At 43.6% G+C, this 20,186-nt stretch overlaps 1 protein-coding gene and 1 pseudogene across 1 annotated transcript in view; one reads left to right on the top strand and one right to left on the bottom strand.

Annotated features, from left to right (window-relative positions):
* LOC147309449 (serine/threonine-protein kinase pim-2-like) overlaps positions 1-20,186 on the bottom strand; it is a 581,324-nt gene that overhangs the window by 475,367 nt on the left and 85,771 nt on the right. The gene's annotated exons all lie outside the window — the stretch shown is intronic.
* Positions 14,480-15,612, top strand: LOC147309450 (uncharacterized; annotated as a pseudogene).

Here is a 20,186-nt window from a genome sequence, read left to right as displayed (position 1 = left end):
GTCAACAGGGTCGCAAGAAGCGTGTGGAAAAACCAAGGCGCAAAATAACTGCCCATGAACTGAGAAAAGTCAAGCGTGCAGCTGCCAAGATGCCACTTGCCACCAGTTTGGCCATATTTCAGAGCTGCAACATCACTGGAGTGCCCAAAAGCACAAGGTGTGCAATACTCAGAGACATGGCCAAGGTAAGAAAGGCTGAAAAACGACCACCACTGAACAAGACACACAAGCTGAAACGTCAAGACTGGGCCAAGAAATATCTCAAGACTGGTTTTTCTAAGGTTTTATGGACTGATGAAATGAGAGTGAGTCTTGATGGGCCAGATGGATGGGCCCGTGGCTGGATTGGTAAAGGGCAGAGAGCTCCAGTTCCACTCAGACGCCAGCAAGGTGGAGGTGGAGTACTGGTTTGGGCTGGTATCATCAAAGATGAGCTTGTGGGGCCTTTTCGGGTTGAGGATGGAGTCAAGCTCAACTCCCAGTCCTACTGCCAGTTTCTGGAAGACACCTTCTTCAAGCAGTGGTACAGGAAGAAGTCTGCATCCTTCAAGAAAAACATGATTTTCATGCAGGACAATGCTCCATCACACGCGTCCAAGTACTCCACAGCGTGGCTGCAAGAAAGGGTATAAAAGAAGAAAAACTAATGACATGGCCTCCTTGTTCACCTGATCTGAACCCCATTGAGAACCTGTGGTCCATCATCAAATGTGAGATTTACAAGGAGGGAAAACAGTACACCTCTCTGAACAGTGTCTGGGAGGCTGTGGTTGCTGCTGCACGCAATGTTGATGGTGAACAGATCAAAACACTGACAGAATCCATGGATGGCAGGCTTTTGAGTGTCCTTGCAAAGAAAGGTGGCTATATTGGTCGCTGATTTGTTTTTGTTTTGTTTTTGAATGTCAGAAATGTATATTTGTGAATGTGGAGATGTTATATTGGTGTCACTGGTTAACATAAATAATTGAAATGGGTATATATTTGTTTTTTGTTAAGTTGCCTAATAATTATGCACAGTAATAGTCACCTGCACACACAGATATCCCCCTAAAATAGCTAAAACTAAAAACAAACTAAGAACTACTTCCAAAAACATTCAGCTTTGATATTAATGAGTTTTTTGGGTTCATTGAGAACATGGTTGTTGTTCAATAATAACATTATTCCTCAAAAATACAACGTGCCTAATAATTCTGCACTCCCTGTACATATATATATATATATATATATATATATATATATATATATATATATATATATATAAATAATATTTATATATATATATATATATATAAAAACACCCAGCACGCCCCTGCGGGCGGTTTATCCTTCAAGCTCGGGTCCTCTACCAGAGGCCTGGGAGCTTGAGGGTCCTGCGCAGTATCTTAGCTGTTCCCAGGACTGCGCTCTTCTGGACAGAGATCTCCGATGTTATTCCCGGGATCTGCTGGAGCCACTCGCCTAGCTTGGGAGTCACCGCACCTAGTGCTCCGATTACCACGGGGACCACCGTTACCTTCACCCTCCACATCCTCTCGAGCTCTTCTCTGAGCCCTTGGTATTTCTCCAGCTTCTCGTGTTCCTTCCAGCTTCTCGTGTTCCTAACATATACATACATATATACATATATATATATATATATATATATATATATATATATATATATATATATATATATATATACATACATACATACATACATACATATATATATATATATACATACATATATACATATATATATATATATATATATATATATATATATATATATATATATATATATACATGCATACATACATATATATATATAAAACACCCAGCACGCCCCTGCGGGCGGTTTATCCTTCAAGCTCGGGTCCTCTACCAGAGGCCTGGGAGCTTGAGGGTCCTGCGCAGTATCTTAGCTGTTCCCAGGACTGCGCTCTTCTGGACAGAGATCTCCGATGTTGTTCCTGGGATCTGCTGGAGCCACTCGCCTAGCTTGGGAGTCACCGCACCTAGTGCTCCGATTACCACGGGGACCACCGTTACCTTCACCCTCCACATCCTCTCGAGCTCTTCTCTGAGCCCTTGGTATTTCTCCAGCTTCTCGTGTTCCTTCTTCCTGATATTGCTGTCATTCGGAACCGCTACATCGATCACTACGGCCGTCTTCTTCTGTTTGTCTACCACCACTATGTCCGGTTGGTTAGCCACCACCATTTTGTCCGTCTGTATCTGGAAGTCCCACAGGATCTTAGCTCGGTCATTCTCCACCACCCTTGGGGGCATCTCCCATTTTGACCTCGGGACTTCCAGGTTGTACTGGATACATATATATATATATATATATATATATATATATATATATATATATATATATATATATGTATATATATATATATATATACATACATATACATATATATATATATATATATATATATACACACAGTGGGGCAAAAAAGTATTTAGTCAGCCACCGATTGTGCAAGTTCCCCCACTTAAAATGATGACAGAGGTCAGTAATTTGCACCAGAGGTACACTTCAACTGTGAGAGACAGAATGTGAAAAAAAAATCCATGAATCCACATGGTAGGATTTGTAAAGAATTTATTCGTAAATCAGGGTGGAAAATAAGTATTTGGTCAATAACAAAAATACAACTCAATACTTTGTAACATAACCTTTGTTGGCAATAACAGAGGTCAAACGTTTACTATAGGTCTTTACCAGGTTTGCACACACAGTAGCTGGTATTTTGGCCCATTCCTCCATGCAGATCTTCTCGAGAGCAGTGATGTTTTGGGGCTTTCGCCGAGCAACACGGACTTTCAACTCCCGCCACAGATTTTCTATGGGGTTGAGGTCTGGAGACTGGCTAGGCCACTCCAGGACTTTCAAATGCTTCTTACGGAGCCACTCCTTTGTTGCCCGGGCGGTGTGTTTTGGATCATTGTCATGTTGGAAGACCCAGCCTCGTTTCATCTTCAAAGTTCTCACTGATGGAAGGAGGTTTTGGCTCAAAATCTCACGATACATGGCCCCATTCATTCTGTCCTTAACACGGATCAGTCGTCCTGTCCCCTTGGCAGAAAAACAGCCCCATAGCATGATGTTTCCACCCCCATGCTTCACAGTAGGTATGGTGTTCTTGGGATGCAACTCAGTATTCTTCTTCCTCCAAACACGACGAGTTGAGTTTATACCAAAAAGTTCTACTTTGGTTTCATCTGACCACATGACATTCTCCCAATCCTCTGCTGTATCATCCATGTGCTCTCTGGCAAACTTCAGACGGGCCTGGACATGCACTGGCTTCAGCAGCGGAACACGTCTGGCACTGCGGGATTTGATTCCCTGCCGTTGTAGTGTGTAGTGTGAACCCCCTCAGTGAGATCATTAACAAGACTGGCTACGGATACCGACTACGGAACGGAGCAGTTGTCAGCCACCTCCTGTACATGGATGACATCAAGCTGTATGCCAAGAGTGAACGAGACATCGATTCACTGATCCACACTACCAGGCTATACAGCAATGACATCGGAATGTCGTTCGGACTGGAGAAGTGTAGTCGGATGGTAACAAAGAGAGGGAAGGTAGTCAGAACTGAGGGGATTGAACTACCAGAAGGCAACATTGCAGACATAGAGGACAGTTACAAGTACCTGGGGATCCCGCAGGCAAATGGGAACCATGAAGAGGCCGCTAGAAAGGCTGCAACCACCAAGTACCTGCAGAGGGTCAGGCAAGTCCTGAGGAGTCAGCTGAATGGTAAGAACAAGATCCGGGCCATCAACACATACGCCCTGCCCGTGATCAGGTACCCTGCTGGGGTAATAAGCTGGCCAAAGGAGGAGATAGAAGCCACTGACATAAAGACAAGAAAGCTCCTTACCATGCATGGAGGGTTTCACCCCAAGTCCAGCACCCTGAGGCTGTACGCTAAGCGGAAGGAAGGGGGCCGGGGACTGGTGAGTGTCAGCACCACAGTCCAGGATGAGACAAGGAACATCCAAGAATACATTGGGAAGATGGCCCCAACTGACCGAGTGCTCAGTGAATACCTCAGGCAGCAGAAACCCAAGAAAGAGGAGGGAGACGAGGAACCATCATGGAAGGACAGGCCCCTGCACGGTATGTACCACCGGCAGATAGAGGAGGTGGCTGATATCCAGAAATCCTACCAGTGGCTGGACAAAGCTGGACTGAAAGACAGCACAGAGGCACTAATCATGGCAGCACAAGAACAAGCTCTGAGTACAAGATCCATAGAGGCTGGGGTCTATCACACCAGGCAAGACCCCAGGTGCAGGCTGTGTAAAGATGCCCCAGAGACTATCCAGCACATAACAGCAGGGTGCAAGATGCTAGCAGGCAAGGCATACATGGAACGCCATAACCAAGTGGCCGGCATAGTGTACAGGAACATCTGTGCCGAGTATAACCTAGAAGTCCCGAGGTCAAAATGGGAGATGCCCCCAAGGGTGGTGGAGAATGACCGAGCTAAGATCCTGTGGGACTTCCAGATACAGACGGACAAAATGGTGGTGGCTAACCAACCGGACATAGTGGTGGTAGACAAACAGAAGAAGACGGCCGTAGTGATCGATGTAGCGGTTCCCAATGACAGCAATATCAGGAAGAAGGAACACGAGAAGCTGGAGAAATACCAAGGGCTCAGAGAAGAGCTCGAGAGGATGTGGAGGGTGAAGGTAACGGTGGTCCCCGTGGTAATCGGAGCACTAGGTGCGGTGACTCCCAAGCTAGGCGAGTGGCTCCAGCAGATCCCGGGAAAAACATCGGAGATCTCTGTCCAGAAGAGCGCAGTCCTGGGAACAGCTAAGATACTGCGCAGGACCCTCAAGCTCCCAGGCCTCTGGTAGAGGACCCGAGCTTGAAGGATAAACCGCCCGCAGGGGCGTGCTGGGTGTTTTCTTTTTATATGTATATGTATATATATATATATATATATATATATATATATATATATATATATATATATATATATATATATATATATATATATACATATATATATATATATATATATATATATATATATATATATACATATATTAGGGGTGCAACAATACACAAAATTCACGGTTCGGTTCGATACTTTGGTGTCACGGTTCGATGTTTTTTCGATACAAAAAAATGTTCATGCATTTTTAATTTGTCGTTTATTAAAATTATAAATATATATTTTAACTCAAAAGTACAGTTTTTAAATTTAACCCTAACCCTTGTGTGTGTTTTTTATTTTGACAGCGAATGCGCACCTGTGGACCACTTATGTGCAGCCCTGGTTATTTAGCTCATCATATTGCAGCCACAGAAATTCTTTTGTCCATGAAACCATAAAGCTGCACTTTCTTTTTGCCTTATAGTCTGATTTGTCATAACTTTTCCGTTTTGCGGTAAGCTTTTCTTTGGCTGTCACTTCTTCACCCTGACCTGTCTTATTTGGCTCAGCAGAACTGAAATATATATCTGTCTGTGAAGGTCATCGTAGTCAAATATATATCCTGCTGCTTTTACACAGGCACTCACATAAGCTCAGCGATTCTCTGCGCGATCAACCTCTCACATGTTTAAGCTGCGGGAGATTTCACTTGTCATGTTTGCGTAGTAAGCTAACGATTAATAAGACGATGTCAGAGGAATTGGTGCACAAATTATCATCACTCACAGATCAGTGCTGTCGCTCTCTATACACAGTTTGCACGATTGCAAAGTGAAAGCAAAAAAACAAGCACAAATTCAAACCCGATTTCAATATGTCACATATTGACAGTGGCTCACCGATGCCAATGACATAATTACCCAGCTACATTTCTGAAAGAATGCAAAAGCATTGACATATATTTTTCCTACAATAGCCCGACGGGCAGGGCAGAGATAGATTTTGGTAGCCCGACGGAAAAAAATCGCTAGCTCCGGGACGTCGGGCTAGCGATATATATATATATATATATATATATATATATATATATATATATATATATATATATATATATAAATATATATATATATATATATATATATAAAAATATATATATATATTTATATTTTTATATATATATATATATATATATATATATATATATAAATATATAAATATATATATCTATATGTATGTATGTATATATATATATCAGAATCAATCAGGCTGGGTCACCCAAAAAACTTCCACCGCATCATCTTCCTTCTACTAGCAGGTTGTAAGAATGTCTAAATCTCAACAGTCGAGTAGTGTAATGCAAAACCTGTAACATCTAAATTGAATCAGAACTACACATTTTGGTAAATTTATGCATATAGTAGGCGCTGAGATCCTGCCTTCCTCTGTTCTAGCCTTCAAGCATGCAGTGCAGAACAAACAAAAACAAGGTGACATATTTGTCACTGACTGGCTCACTGGGGGAATCTATCATTCCCTTGGGAAACCACGTTTACTGCTGCCTTATTACCAAAAGCAGTGTGCTTCAAAAAGATACAAAAAACAAAAAGCTCATCTGTTTTCAAAGTCAAAGATAAAAGCTGTCCCTGGTAATTCGAAAAATACTCACATGAAGCTTATCTAATATAGCCGGCCCTGTCTGCACACTGCATTTCATACACGTTAGAGCATTTTAATTAACAGCAACAAGCACCTCTACCAGAAATGTAAAACAGGGACTTTCTCTCTGTGTCTCGGTGTGTGACTCTGCTGCAGACACCGGACTCCATCTGGCCCCCACCCGGCTCCCGAGGCCTTTCTGCTGCCTTATCGTGCATCATCGATTAGGCTCGGGGATGAAGCTGTCCGGGGACCACCCATTTGTTTCACTCCTGCTGTTGTTTACGATCACTACAACCCCCTATCATTCTCTCACTCCATCTCTCTCTCTCTCTCTCTCTCTCTCTCTCTCTCTCTCTCTCACACACACACACACACACAAACACACAAACAGCTTCCCCTGGAGGAGACAAGAGAGAGTGTGGCTCCAGAAGTGACAGAAGTGGGCTGTGTTGGTGCATTACTGTGTGTTGTGCCTATACAAAAATTTTTTGCATTAAGATATCAGGATATAGTTAGCGTATTGTCTGTCTTGTCTTAATGTTGGTTTAAAATGGAGCACTGTAACAAAAAATAATTTCCCCCAGGGATCAATAAAGTATTCTGATTCTGATTCTGATTCTGATATGTCATGTTTGTTATTCATTCAAGACTGTAAATACAAAAACAATGCTTTGACGGCATTATATAAATCTCAAGTATTCATAAAACCTTTCTTTTTGTAAAGCAGTAAAATACTGTACTGAAGTTGCTGATTGTTTAGTTGGAAACAGCACTGTCTTCAAGGTTAGCTAGCTTCCTACTTACTGAACGTGTTTGTGCATTAGGTCCTCTACAGAACACTGACCAGCTAATGTACCATCTACGTCCACACAGGAACCATTCAGTAATAAAGTCACAAATTCTTTGGTACCACTTGGTACGCTGTACTTGCACACCTAAAATATCAGAAAAAGCTTAGAAGATCAAACATAAGTGATACATCCATTTTTTAACTTAATGCACATGCATATTTGTGCAGTTTGTTACTAACAGCCTGTTGCAAAGACATATCATTTGTTCCCATTCCTTAAGTGAAATCTATGAAAATGCCAACGATAACACAGTTTGACAGGCATAAAATAGTATTTTTGTACCACCAAGGTTATTCCCAAAGAATCATTAGCCAAAGTGGCAGTTCTGTGAAATCTATGAACAATATCTGAAGGTCATATCCTTAAGAATTAGGGAAAAAATCCAGCAAAGACCAGACAGAGGACCAGAGAGATCTGGCACTTCAGCTGATCCATCTATTGTTCACCAAAGCCTCATCAGACGTGGTCTCAGTAAAAGGCTGTCAAGAAGCCATTCTTAAGGAAGGGAAGCAGGGAGAAGAACTGGATTGAAATCAGTGTAGTGATTAGGGCTGCCACGATTAGTCGACTAGTCACGATTACGTCGACTATCAAAATCGTCGACGACTGATTTAATAGTCGACGCATCGTTTGAAGCTTTGTAAGATCCCAAAAGACGCAGGAATAAGTAGCAGGATTTAAGAGTGTAATAACGGACTGAAACAGAAGATGGCAGCACTGCATGTACAAGGATGCCAGCTGCCGTTAAACCCCGAAGAAGAAGAAGCTGTGTCCCAGAATTCATAGCGCAGCCCAGCTCAGTTTCCAACAATGGCGGCAGCTAGTTAGTTTTAATATTACTCTTATTATTCTTTCTGGGTCACAAAATAAACGTTTAACATATTTTCAGGCGAGAATGTAGCTGTGTAAACCTCAAATATCTGCTCAGTTTATCAAGACACCGCATATTTTCAAAAGCGCTCCGACGTTTTCGGAGACGTCTGTTACCCACTAGCTCGATAGCGAGCCGGGGGCTAGGCTCACTAGAGCTGTGAGAACACCGGACTCCCGGCAAATCATTTTCAAACCCACCGCCATCTTTCGCTACTCAGGTTAAACATGATATATAAGTCACTTAGATAACTTAAAATGTTATTGTTTTGCCTTTTTTTTGTATTTTATTTGTTCCTGAGTAAATTGGTTTGGCTGAGATTAAAGTTATAGTTTTTACACAGCTGAATAAACGTCAAGCAGACAGCTGATTATCAGAAGTGTGAGATGCTCGAGAATATACTCCAGTGTCCCGTTATATTTTAGATAGCAAGGAGTTTATTAAACTTCACCAAAACAATCTGCAGATTTCATTAAAATTTAACAAACTATCATCTTGTCTTTATTTTTAGTTAGCACAGACCTTAAACACTTAAAGCTGTAAGCTAATGATAGTTATATAAGAGCAGATGCTGCTGGTGCAATAAGCTGTACGCTGTACGTCCAATGGACGATGATCTGATTAGTCGACTAATCGCAAAAATAATCGGTGACTAGTCGACTATCAAAATAATCGTTTGTGGCAGCCCTAGTAGTGATGAATCTAAATTTGAAAATTTTGGTTAACATCATCATCCACACGTATGGACAAACCTCAATAGAACAAACAATAGAACATGATCTCTCACTTAGCCTCTTTAGAGCCCGTATCCCAACATTACTGAAGCACTGTAGTACTGTCCTGACAGAGAGCGCAACAAAATTCAGCCGTCATTCAAAGACGAACTTTGAATGCCCTTCAAGTATTCTGGAAAACTATTCCCTATGACTATTTAAAGAAATTACAAAAAAGCTATATCAAAGGGTTAAAGTGAACAATCCAGGTACAGATATCCGTAAGCTGTGGTATCAGTACCTCAGCACGAAGCAAGTAATAAAGGCAGTAACGTTTTTAAGTGTAATATCTCTGGGTACACTTCATTTGGTGGCCTGCCTGCCCTGACACTGTGGACAACTTTGTGTAAGCATATTGCACAGCCTGATAATGGTTTGTTCAAAACTGGGATTGTGTAGAAAGAGTCTAGACATAAATGGGAACTTGATCTGGTACAGCTGAATCAATTCTAAGGATTTATATTTACACATTTAATTTTCTGTATGATTAATCCTTTTTTTAAAATTAATTATGAAAGTGAGTGCAAAAATGTCACTCCACAGTGTTCCAACGGCAAAGTTCTTTTTGTGTTGGTTCCATGCCTCACCAATAAAGGGCTGTAGTGGAAATCAAATCTGTTATAGAATGTCTGTCAAGTCCAAACATGGAGGAATCTCATCAAGAGGAATTCTTCCAAACCAGATTAGTCAGGCTGCTGTAAAGTCATTTACAACTTGCAGGCATTTCGTGTCTTTTTATTCACTGGTTAGTAGACTTCCCTGCATGCCACTCAAGTGTGCTTCAAGTCCACCCCTTTGTAAAGTGCTTTTGACCAGAACCTGCAGCCGCTGTATAATCGGTTAAGGCTATCACCAAGGCTGCAGAGTGACAAGACTGACCTTGATTTCATGACAGCAGAGCAGTCCCATATGGTCTACTGGTTAGGAGTCCTGGTTTTCACCCAGCTGCCCTGTTTTCAACTCCCGGTATGGAAGCATGGCTTTAATGTGGCCATAAGTTGATGTGTTCTTTTTGCTGGATTAAATGGGGAAAGGTGTTGGCTGAAGTCCAACAACAGATAAGCCAGCAAACCTCTGGCTAAGCACATGGTATAAAACAGCTAACTGTTCAGATCAGTACTCTACAGTCCACATCTGGACAAGCAGGACTGCTAGTTTGTTTGGGGAGTCAAGGTGGCTGTTTTATGTGAAAAGCAAATGACCATCTTCGAACTGAGGGAGGGGGCATTAATAACACTCTGGATTTGGTCGTAACACTTGGCATAGAAACTGAACAGTTATCACAACCCAGCACTGGACAACAAATTTGATGCCATTCTGAAAGTGCTGTAAGTATCTGAAAGTATCTACAGTAGGTTACAAAACTGATTCCACCACGTATCTTCTTCAGTGCCATGTGGCAAGATAATATAGAGCAGCCACCTAAACTTTAACCCCACAGAGGTTTTGTTATAAACTGGCAGGATTGGACCCAAACGCAGACTCGCAGAGAGGAATTAAACTCAAAGCACAGCTTTATTGTTGGGGAATACAAATTAATTTAAACTGGAATACAGGAACCTAAACTAAACACACAGAAAAACACACAGCCATGAGGAAGATTACGACGCAGACATAGATACACACAAGGGCAAATAAGGGAACAAACCACAGGAGGGAACACAGATGAACATGATTTAACTAAATAGACAGGGGGAAACAAAACTGAACATGACACACATCAGACAGGAGAGTATCAAAGTAAAACAGGAAGCACTAAGACTCATACTAATTCATACACCATGACACGGGAGCTGGGAGGAAAGAACACTCAGGGAAACGAGGGGAACAAGGGAGGTAACGGGAGGAAACAAAGAGGGCGACACGGAAACAGTTAAGGGAGACGAGACACAGACATGCAGATAATATGCTAACTGGAGGGGAAATGGCATCGCACTCATTTAGAAAAACTGTTTATTACTCTATAAAAAAAGCTCTTTGTGAAGCTAGGATATGTTAATATGATGAATACCTTAATATTCAGTCATCACTGGTGACTTTTCTTCCCCATTCTGATGCCCATTTTGCATTTCCACGTCCACATATCTAAATGCACTGAATTTCTGCCATCTAATTTGCTATACATACAATATACATGAAAAGAATGTCCGGTAAGTGTTTGTGGTTCATGTCATCATGTTAAATAGATTCATATAGATTCAGTGTATGCAGCTTGTGCACACACAAATTCAGGACTGAATGTAAATACAGGTTATTGTCCTTTTTAAATGAAGGTTCTGTCTCCCACAACTGTCCTGTGCTCCAAATGGAAATCTCCTACATGGCAAGCATACTGATAGACTGTAATAACCTCATCCTGTGACCTGTCAGCTTTGACAAGTGCACCAGGTGCACTGCAAAGTGTCGCCTCCACACTTTAGTGTTTTTCACAAGGTTTTGGAATCTGATTGTTTGGTCCATTTGCACAGGGACACAACTGACAGGGGACTGCGGTAATTGGATTGATGTTGGAATGTGTGTGGCCATCAGTTTCTTAGATAATTCCCCTGACTCACTCATTAGACTTGGAAGCAGGTCTTTAATTAATTATATTTCAGCACCAGCTAATTAAGGGTGGAAATACGGTATGAATGAAAATAAATGAAAGGTGGGAATCAGCTTGTACTTGTTGATGGCATCATAAATTTTCCATTTTAAAAAAAGAAGTAGAGTGGAACATTTTTAAATTGCAAAGTGAAAAAATAAGGCAATGTTTTCAGCAGAGTAAATAATCCTGGCTGACACTAGAGTGATATAAATGGGAAATGCTTCACAGTTATATGGCTGTTTTTTACCTTTGCTAGATTCTACAAAGCACTTTAGAATATGTTTATTACTCAACAGTTCATACACGCTCACGCACCAGTTGCTTATTTAGTATTTGTAAAATAAAACTAATGAAAATGTGAAAAATGAACAACAGTGGGCAATAACAATAACTTTTAGTTCCCACTGAGAGAGACTGGCTTTTCTTTCCTAGGATTAGTTTCTTAATATATCCATTTGCTGTGATGCATTTATTCATGGATATCAGGGGTGGGCAGCATTTCTTTTCTCAGAATGCCAGCATGACTTAGATACAGTAAGCCAAAGGCCAGTAGTATTAAATATGTTGAAAAAGTGGCACATTTATATATTAAGGTCAGTGTAGGCCGGGGTGGTGGTCCCCATCTTTAAGAAAGGGGACCGGAGGGTGTGTTCCAACTACAGGGGGATCACACTCCTCAGCCTCCCTGGGAAAGTCTATGCCAGGGTGCTGGAAAGGAGAGTTCGTCCGTTAGTCGAACATCGGATACAGGAGGAACAATGCGGTTTTCATCCTGGTCGCGGAACACTGGACCAGCTCTTTATCCTCTCCAGGATACTTGAGGGTGCATGGGAGTTTGCCCAACCAGTCTACATGTGTTTTGTGGACTTGGAGAAGGCATTCGACCGTGTCCCTCGGGGTGTCCTGTGGGAGGTGTTGCGGGGTGTCTGGCCCATTGCTACGGGCCATTCGATCCCTATACAACCGTTGCAAGAGCTTGGTTCGCATTGCCGGCAATAAGTCGGACTCGTTCCTGGTGGGTGATGGGCTCCGCCAGGGCTGCCCTTTGCCTCCGGTTCTGTTCATAATTTTTATGGACAGGATTTCTAGGCGCAGCCAAGTGGCGGAGGGCTTTCGCTTTGGTGGCCTCAGAATCTCATCTCTGATTTTTGCAGATGATGTGGTTCTGTTGGCTTCATCGGGTGAAGGCCTCCAGCTCGCACTGGAACGGTTCGCAGCCGAGTGTGAAGCAGCGGGAATGAGGATCAGCACCTCCAAATCTGAGGCCATGGTTCTCAGCCGGAAAAGGGTGGAGTGCCCACTCCGGGTCGGGGATGAGTTCCTGCCCCAAGTGGAGGAGTTCAAGTATCTCGGGGTCTTGTTCGCGTGATGGGAGAAGGGAGCTGGAGATCGACAGACGGATTGGGGCTGCAGCTGCAGTAATGCGGACGCTGCACCGGTCCATCCGTCGTGGGAGCTGAGTGTAAAAGCGAAGCTCTCAATTTACCGGTCGATCTACGTCCCTACCCTCACCTATGGCCACGAGCTGTGGGTAGTGACCGAAAGAACGAGATCGCGGATACAAGCGGCAGAAATGAGCTTCCTCCGAAGGGTGGCTGGCCTCTCCCTTAGAGATCGGGTGAGAAGTTCGGCCATCCGGGAGGGGCTCAGAGTAGAGCAGCTGCTGCGCCACATCGAAAGGAGCCAGCTGAGGTGGTTCGGGCATCTGACAAGGATGCCCCCTGGGCGCCTCCTGGGTGAGGTGTTCCAGGCATGTCCCACCGGGAGGAGGCCCCGGGGCAGACCCAGGACACGTTGGAGAGATTATATCTCTCGGCTGGCCTGGGAACGCCTTGGTATTCCCCTGGATAAGCTGGAGGAGGTGGCTGGGGAGAGGGAGGTCTGGGCCTCTTTGCTTAGGCTGCTGCCCCCGCGACCCGGCCCCGGACAAAGCGGATGAAGATGGATGGATGGATGGATGGAGGTCAGTGTAGGGACTTATTAAGTAACGCGTTACAGTAACTACGTTATTATTGTGGTAACGAGCACGGTAACTAGTTATTATGCCAAAATCAGGAACGCATTAATCGTTACTGGGATTTAGATAGGCTCGTTATTCTTTACTTCGTGTGGTGGCATCGCGGAGCTTCCACAGATTCAGTAACATTAGCAAGTGGTGGAGGCCAGCAGGTGGATGAGGGAAAGGGGAGGCAGGAGGAGCAGAGGCCCGTTGTTAGGATGCCTGGGTGGTTGACCCAAGGTTTTTGAGTTTATTATTTATTATTTCCAGTCTTTGGTTTCTTTGAGTTCTGTCTTATAGTTTATGTCTCTGTCTTCTCTAGTTGCTCTGTCTCCCCTGTCAGCTGTATCCCCTTGTCTAGTTCGCGTCTCTGTGTATCCTTAGTTGCGATATCCCCGTGTCCAGTCAGTGTCTGTGTCTGCCCTGGTCCCACGTCTCTGTTCCCTTTGTTATAGTGCCTGCCTGTGAGTCTGTGTTATGTTTCCTGTTTTACTTTGAAAGTCCATGTCTCATGTTAATGTGTCTGGTTTCGCTTCCCCTTGTCTCGTTAGGCCTGATTTTCCCCAGCTGTGTTTCCCTCCTGTTACTCATTCCCTGATTGCTCCCTTTGTGTATTTAAGCCCTGTGTTTCTCTGTGTCTGTGTCGTGATCTACCGTTTACCTAGCTGTGTGGTCTGTCAGTCCTCCGGTGTAAGTGTATTTTGATTTTTTCCCCAGTTATGTTATATTTTGAGTTTAACATTAAAGCTGTTTTGAGTTCACGATTGTCTCCGGAGTCTGCACCTTGGGTCCTATTCCTGTCTGCACACAGCCACACATAACAGAAGATTGCGACCAGAACATGGACCCTGCAGACTCTTTTTCCTCGGAGTTCAACGGTGAGATGATGCGGATGGTGAGCCTGCTCGACCGCATTGCCCAGTCACAGGATTTACAGACTATGGTAGTCGGGCTAAGTGCAGTAGATGCCATCATTCGCCATAACCCTCAGCTTTCTCAGTTTACTAAGGACACTAAGTTGGACAGCACCATTACTGCCTGGAGAGAGCAAGTCAAGGCTGGTGAGCTTGCTCTCTCACTCACTACATCTTCCCCACCGCTCCCCCAGGACAACACACATTCTCCTTCTGTCTCAACATTGCCACGGACTTCCTCTCCCTCCCCACACCAGCCGGGTTCTCGTTCGCCTGCGTTTTTCCTGGCAGCTATGTGGTCGGACGATGAAGAGGTCTCTGTTTCTCCGCCAGTTCCCTCATTCAGAAGGAAACGACGCCACCGTCGCTCCTCTCCTCAATCTTCTGTTCTGTTGTTCCCGCTGGGGGTTCTGGAGAACCGCTTCAGCTGTCTGTTCCCGTTGGAGGGTCAGAGGAACCGCTTCAGCCTCCTGTCTCCGCTGGAGGGTCCGAGGGGCCCGTTCAGCCTCCTGTCTCCGCTGGAGGGTCCGAGGGGCCCCTTCAGTCGTCTGCTCCTGCTGGGGGTTCTGGAGAACTGCTTCAGCCGTCTCTTCCTGCTGGAGGGTCCGAGGAACCGCTTCGGCCTCCTGTCTTCGCTGGAGGGTCCGAGGGGCCCGTTCAGCCTCTTGCCTTGTCAGCTGGGGGTCCGGGAGGACCCAGCCAGCACATCCCAGTGTCTGCCGACGGTTCTGGCGAGGCCATTCAGCCACCACCGGCTCCACCGCCTGCAACCTCAACATCCACGCCGCCCGCAGCATCTGCTTCCGCCTGGTCCGGTCCAGCCTCTGCAGCTCTGCCTGGTCCAGCCTCCGAGTGTTCAGCTTCGTCTGTGCCTGAGGTCCCCATGCCGTCTGGGCCTGCTCGTCCTGCTCGTCTTGCTCGTCCTGCTCGGCCGCTTTCCAGGCCAATGATCGGACGTCATTGCCGTCATGGACAGCCCCCTGAACTACGCTGCAGTCATGGACGGCCCCCTGAACTACGTCGCCGCCGGTGCCTCCCGCCCGCCCGCCTGGCCTCCTGACCTGCTCGGTCACCGCCGGTGCCTCCCGCCCGCCCGGCCGGCCTCCTGGTCTGCTCCCTCGCCGCCGGTGCCTGCCGCCTTCCCGGCCCCCTGGACTGTTTTCTGGGCTCTTGGGCCGTCAGCCGCCGGGCCGGCCCCCTGAACTTTCTGTGAACTGTTTTTCCTGGCCGCCTGCGCCTGTCGTGAGCTTGTGTTTTGTTATGTTGCTTTCCGGGCTTTTTTTTTTTTTTTTTTTTTTTTTTTGTTTCTGTTTCTGGCTCCTTGTTTGGTTTTCTCTAGTTGCTCTGTCTCCCCTGTCTGCTGTATCCCCTTGTCTAGTTCGCGTCTCTGTGTATCCTTAGTTGCGATATCCCCGTGTCCAGTCAGTGTCTGTGTTTGCCCTGGTCCCACGTCTCTGTTCCCTTTGTTATAGTGCCTGCCTGTGAGTCTGTGTTATGTTTCCTGTTTTACTTTGAAAGTCCATGTCTCATGTTAATGTGTCTGGTTTTGCTTCCCCTTGTTTCGTTAGGCCTGATTTGCCCCAGCTGTGTTTCCCTCCTGTTACCCATTCCCTGATTGCTCCCTCTGTGTATTTGAGCCCTGTGTTTCTCTGTGTCCGTGTCGCGATTTACTGTTTACCTAGCTGTGTGTTCTGTCAGTCCTCCGGTTTAAGTTTATTTTGATTTTTTTCCAGTTATGTTATATTTTGAGTTTAACATTAAAGCTGTTTTGAGTTCACGACTGTCTCTGGAGTCTGCACCTTGGGTCCTATTCCTGTCTGCACACAGCCACTCATAACACCCGTGGCGGCTGCCGGTCCGAGTGTCAGGTGAACTGAACTTCAGGATCTGTGATCCCAACTGAATTTAAGAAGATATAAGTAGATGTTACATTTAAAAAAACATTACTGCCTTTATGCTCCCTAAAATGCTAAATCATGCTAAATACTGAAGCTGTTGGAAACCAGGTGCTTTCCATATGGTATTGCATGGTGAATCTGATGGTACTTTTCTGTGTTCATAATTCAATGAATTTTGACAAAATGCAGCCCTGGATCATGACAGCATCACTGTGTTTTACAGATGTCTGCAGACACTCACTGTTGAGCGTTCTCTCCTGATATTCTTTGTATTTTAATTAATTTTAGTAAACTTTTAACCAAATATGTAAAATTTGGATTCACCACTCTGTCAGGCATGGATTGTAGTTTCAGTTCTTATAGAAATCTGCCTTTTCTCCCTGTTTCCTTTCCTAAAAAAATGGCTTCTTGATAGCCACCCTTTCACTGAGACCATTTGTGGTGAGGTTTTGGTGAACAGTACATGGATCTACTGAAGGTCCAGATGTATCTCTCAGGTCCTGTGTCAGGTCGTTGCTGGATTTTTTTTTTTTTTTTTTTTAATTTTTTTTTTTAATTTTTTTTTCCTGTTTCTTAAGTACATGGCTTTCAGAAACTGTTCATAGTTTGTTTTTTTTGTTTGTTTTAGCTCTGTCACTTCTTTTGTCCTCCTCTTGTACAGTTGTCTCTAATTTATCAAGGACACGCTGCACACCACAGTGAGGTATGCCAGGTTTTTGCCTAATACATTTTGAGAATCACCTTGTTGGTGTCTGCCAAGTTGTGTTATCTTTGGCTAAAGACAGTGGAATAAATGTGTTTTTGCAACAGGCTGCTAGTAATAGAGTGCCTAAAGATACAATTTAAAATCTGGTATTTGCCAAGTTCTCTGTTATGTGTAGACACAACACTTGCAGATCCCTTATCATGCTTTAATGATACATAGGTCAGTATTTAGTGGTTAAACAAAAAACATTCCTTTCAAAAAGGTGTCTTGAGACTTTTGTACAACATCATCATGAGCCTTTATATTCTAAAACCCACCTGCTGAACTCTAATTGCCCAGTTGTCTATATAACAACAGCTAAGCTCAGGCTTCATTCTACTGTGTCCCATCGGTGTTTTCCCTCTCCCTCTATGTTACGGCTGCCTCTTTACCTCAGCTAAAGACACAATCCTTGCATTATGCATGTGGTCTTTATTAAGCAAGTCAGGACTGAGTTTATTTGGCCGAGGTGTAATTAATGTGCTGATATTCTTGCTCCACAGTGATATTGTGATTCCAGATTTGAGTTCCACCGCTCCTTTTCTTTGGAACGTGAAGACGCACAGCCTCAGTGCACACATCCACCGCCAACTGACTTTCAAATCCCTTTTGATGTGATATTCACATCCTTAAGAGCAATCCCCTGAACAGTATCTTTAGAATCTCTTCTCTACAGCCAAGCCTTAATCCAATCTGCTGTTCATAACAAAACCCTGTTGCTTTGGGCCTCCAATTAGGCAGCTTAGCTGGCTTGTGGCGAGCAAATTACGGTCTGAATGGATTTTATTTCTGACTGTGCTATGACGGAGGCACCTCACGGAGCCAGTTTAGCTGCATTATTGTGATAAATAATTAAGGTTGTTTACCAGTGGGTTTGTTTACTTTAACACCACACCAATGTACTGTTATGTGAGTGTGCGAGCAGTCGGCTTAGCTTAATGACTTTTATATTTTTCTATCAGCGACACCGGAGGTGCAATTCACCTGAGGTCAGCGTGACAAAAGTGGACTGAATGCTAACAACTAGCAAGGTCAGGCCTGATGTGACCTGCCACAGGTGTGTGGAGACAAACTGTTATTTCCGAGGTCAGAAAAGCAGGAACAGCATTCCATATTCCCCCGAAGTTAGCGAGAGACTTGTTTCCTTTAACTGGACCTGGAATCACTTCACCAGATGGCAGTTGTACAATGCTTCTCATTTGAGGTGCAGCTCTCCACTTGCCCCATCTGCCAATGTTGTTGATCAAGCTGAAAGTAAGAGTATCACTGTCCCCACAGCACGGTGGATATACAGGCTGCTCTTAGAGACGACAGCAGTGAGGGTCGTTTTTTATTGCTCTAATTAGAGGTGAAATGCTTTAATCATTCTTGGCAGTGTGAGGTTTGGTTATCAAATAGTTCACTGATATCATCTTTGTTAGGTCAAACCTCAAATGGAGCGGGTGAAACAGAACAGAGGAAGTAAACTTTATAACTCAAAACAGCATTATGATCACCAACTACACATCCAAAACTATTATACGAAGCAAAACCTGCACAGTTACGACAGCAAATAAGTAATTACTGTGGAACCGGATACTCAATATGACATGAAAAGATTCAGAGGGGCTGCAGAGCCAAAAAAGCATTTTTACAAGTTCATGTAGTGAGTTCAGCTTGGTTTTCACATTTTATTTAAGCTGTAGCTTAAAAGCGTTGGCTCCAGTGTCTTTGTGTGCTCCATTCTGGGACAAAAATACCCATCAACACTGCACTCTTTAGTTCCTGCTGGCATTGTAACAATGATTTATTTTTGTAATTTTCCTTCATAAAGTGTGTGCGTAATGAAAATACAGATTGATTTAGCAGGGGGAAAAGGTGCCCTGCGGAGTTTTCATGCAAACAAAGTCATACTTACATTCAGCGTTTGCTCACCATGCACATACCTTCGAGGTCTAAGAAATATACAGTTTTCACCTCAATTTTAAAGCCAGTTTTGCAGGTCATTTGGAGCCGTTGTTTACACAATGCTTGCCGGTGTGCAATCTTCTCTTTGCTCTCGCTTCTTTTTCATTATTCTTTGTGCCTGTTGTTAAATAGCAGTTTCTGCCATTCATTAGCAGTCAAGAAGAGCATTACAACTTTCTGGTCTCTGGGAGAGTGAGCTGCAAGAGCACTCCATTCATCCCCAGATATAACATTTTTATTAAAAGATAATATATATATATATATATAGATAGAGATATATATAGATAGATATAGATATATCTATCGATCTATCTTCGGTCCACAACAACATTCAAACCTCCAAACTATATATCACAGCAGTTCTCAAAACCATCTTGTAAACCTTCCCTTTCACTCCTGTCACCCTCATACTCATCTCCACCTCGCCTGCGCTCTCATTTTCACCCCTTTTGTGCTCTGTCCAGTGCTTTGTATTTGTAATATAGTATTTAAACTCGTTCTTCTTCCCCACCTCTACTATCTACTAACAGATACACATCTTCCTCTCATTTACACGCAAGTATTTTGTTTTGCTTGACTGACTTTCATTCCTCTTCTCTCCAGAGCATACCTTCCCCTTTCCAGGCTCTCTGTCATGGGCTGTGTTTGAATTTGACTTTATTTATTTAAAAGGGACAGTGCAGTTTAACATAGTGCAAGTACAAAACATGAAACTGATGTAACACACATACGTTTATAGCTATTGCTAATTTTCAACAATTGTCCCTTGTTGGGCTTACAATCAAAATAGGTACATTTCACAATAAAACATACATTTTCATAAAACCAAATTACATCATGAATACAATTACAATTAATAGATAATAATTTAAAATAAAATTAAAATCATTAGTTAAAATGACTACATCTCTGATTTCCCTTTAACCAAACTTTAACCTTCAATGTAAAGGATCTGGTGTCTGTAATCAATCTGATTTCGGTTGGAAGTGTGTTCCACAGATGGCAGGCCTGTATGGAAAAAGCTGACTAACCGAATGTAGATCT

This window comes from Aulonocara sp. 'chitande type north' Nkhata Bay, linkage group LG17 (genome assembly GCF_057382095.1).
Source record: "Aulonocara sp. 'chitande type north' Nkhata Bay isolate Kocher_YH1m ecotype deep benthic linkage group LG17, A_spYH_male_GT1.1, whole genome shotgun sequence".
Classification (NCBI taxonomy): domain Eukaryota; kingdom Metazoa; phylum Chordata; class Actinopteri; order Cichliformes; family Cichlidae; genus Aulonocara; species Aulonocara sp. 'chitande type north' Nkhata Bay.
The sequence above is the reverse complement of the archived record's forward strand: the minus strand, read 5'-3'. Positions and strand labels throughout refer to the sequence as shown.